Below are 3,195 nucleotides of genomic sequence, written 5' to 3'. Positions count from 1 at the left end.
GCATTCTGTATTTACTCTCCAGTGGATTGACTTTTCTCATTCAATATTATACCTACTGAGCAAACAAGCATGCAGACATGCGGTACTCGTCTGTCCTCTTTTGTGTCTTTTGTAACCTCGGTAAACACACATGTGGCACCTAATATACGTCAGTGATAAATCAATGCAACCTCTAGACTTTAATAGTTTATTCTTTCTGCACACTCAGAGCATATCGCTCATGTTCGTGTGTTTTTTTTTTAGTCATTGCTATTTTCAGTCCAATCACAGTTGATTTATTTATCATTGAAAGAAGTTACCAGCAAAAGTACAACCAAAACAGCAATTAAAACAATCAATAATTCTAATAAATAACTTACATTTTAAAAGAAAAAAAAAGACAAAAAGAAATCAAAACAAAATAGAGGCTTCTATATCTGCCTCTCTCATATATATATATATATATATATAGGAAATATATATAGAAATGTTCCTATTAAAAAGGCTTCTCACCTCAACAGCTACCAGAACTGCCCCTTTATAATACACTACATCAAGTACAACATCAAATATGATGTTCAGGTTTCCTGCGTGATGTTAGTCAAGAGTTGTTTAGCACGTTGGACATGATGCAACCTACTGACATAACCTTTATATATGTTTTTCTTAATACACATATTCTGCTGCACTGCCGACTTTATCAGTCATCAAGGACAAGAAGAGCATCTTGTCTACAAACACTCACAGCTACTAAACATGCAGCAGTAAAACTGGAAAATAACTGGAAAGAAACAGAGAATGTTCACCTTCACAGTAAAAGCTGTACCTCTGCACCACAGGCAGTATTTTCACAGAGCATTCTCATTCCCAGATTGTCACGTCCCGAGGCGTCTCATAGTAACGTCTCATAGTAAAAGGTACCCCTCCACGTCCCTACGATACACTCTGGATTGTGGATGGAATCCAATAGAATGACGCTCCAGGCAGTAACACACGCTCCAGCCCTAACCATAACCTTAACCCTAACCTATGTTGTTAGGTTTTGGAATGAGAACATGTTGCATTTTCCAAAAGTACAGCTTCTGCTTTTCAGTCTTTATTTGTGCTTTGTGTCCCATTTTTTTACTACTCTCAAAAAGTTTCACTACTGCTCTGAGAGTAGTAGTGCTTGAAAACAACTTGGTGTCTTTCATGAAGCTATAGTGGACTGTGGGAATATTCTAATGACCAAAAATATCCAAAAGAAGGTTTTTGATAAGACATTTTTGTGACCAATTTCAAATTTCAGCTGCTCCCACTGGCTGCAGAACAGTCTCTAAGTCTGTGTCACTTGACCCTAAAGCTTCAAATGGTAGACAATTAACAGCATGTAGGTAATGATCGTATAACTGCAAAACCTGAATATCAAACAGTTATCTTACTATTAACATTGCACTATGTACGTATATGTGTATATGTCAGTATGTATCCTATCTCCTTCCAACCTAAGAAAATACAGGAATTATTAACATGCAACAGACCACACAATCAAAACAGTAAACAATCTACATTTGAGCTCTGTGAACTAAAGTGTATTGTTCGTCACAGGGCTATATAGAGTGATTCTGTCCTTAGCAGGCTACCTGTTATACTTAAGGATAACATGCCTTGTTCATTACTTAAAGTCAACTCCTTCCAAATTTTGGAGCACGTTATTCTGCCACCTGTTAGTCTTGTGTAACACTTGATCATCACTTCCACCGGTTCCCAGTTGAGCCCCACTTTAAATTCCAGCACAGACGCAACAGGACCAAAAATGACAACAAAACAAGCCTTTTAAAAGACTTCCAAACATTACACTCACTTTCTCTTGTGATCACACTTGGCTTGGTTGCATTTCAAAGTCTCTTTTCTTCATCCTCCAGCTGTCTTGCCCATTCTTAAATGTAGCCATAGAGCCTCTGCCAGCTGTGAACACAGCGTTATGCTACCAAGCTAGGTAGCATTACCCAGCATGCCATCTGCTAGTGTATTTTGTAAATGTGGAATTGTTAGTGGTTATCTTTCATAAATGATTTCATATCATGAGGTTTCCCATGTTGCAGAATGTTAGTTGTGTGTTATTGTAATCAAAATTAATATAAAACAATTGTTATATTAATTTTGATTAGAATATTAATTAAAACAATGACTAAAAAGAGTAAGCAGTTAATTGAGGTCCTCTCTAATTATGCTCCTCAACAAAGGATTCTGCCAATACATACAAGTCGGCAGACAGCCTGGCCTAAGTACGAGGGATTTTTTTTAACAAAGCTACAATTGTTAAGTTAGATAACATAACTTATTAGCTTAGTCCTGCTGTTTTATGTGAAAACAGCTTGAAAAACCATAAAGAACCAACTAAATGTCACAGCTTAATATTGTATTGTCTATTCAGCTGAAATTGTCCATTTTTGCTGATATTGTCCACTTTATTGTACAGATTACAATAGACGACATCATTCTTTGCTGTATGAGAATAACTCAATGATTTGCTGCTCGCCTGCTGATATAAAGCAGAAAATAACGCCTTCATTCTCTCTCTTTTTCTCTCATCACCCACTGTGTGTAGACAGATGCATCTAGGCAAGTCATCTAGCAATAATAAGATGAAGACTTAATATTATTAGGACCTAATAATACACATTTGTGGTCAGAGGTTTGCACAAACTCATCATGGGCATGAATGTCATGGTAATTTTAGGCGTTTAATTATTTCTTTGAACTGTTCTTTTTGCAGGGTGGAATGACTACAGCATACATTTTAATGACTTTAAATTTTCTCTGATCAAAAGTATACATACTGGCATTATACATACAATCACCTAAATCTTTTAATAAGTGCTACTGAAAATGATACAGTGTCTTACAACTTGACAAGCCCAAGGCCTATTAATTTCTCGTTAGTGATGATGATTGACTTCAACTTTTTCTTTGCCAGCATAAAAAGGATTTGTCTGACAGCACTCATTTAATTGACCAATACAAGAACAGTGGAAAAGTCCAAGGAACTCAAAGATATAAGAAAGAGAATTGTAGATTTACACAAAATGCAAAGGTTGCTTGGAGTGATGTCTCAAACAGTTGTACATGAGTGCAAGTTATTCTAAAGTGTCATCACTGTAACAAGGTCTGGATGAACCTCCAAACTCTCCAACTTCACCTCAAATCAACACCTAGTTAGTAATTATAGCTGAT

Source organism: Copadichromis virginalis, linkage group LG9 (genome assembly GCF_057382275.1).
Source record: "Copadichromis virginalis isolate Kocher_CV1m ecotype Utaka linkage group LG9, C_Virginalis_male_GT1.1, whole genome shotgun sequence".
Lineage (NCBI taxonomy): Eukaryota > Metazoa > Chordata > Actinopteri > Cichliformes > Cichlidae > Copadichromis > Copadichromis virginalis.
This window is presented reverse-complemented; position numbering follows the sequence as displayed.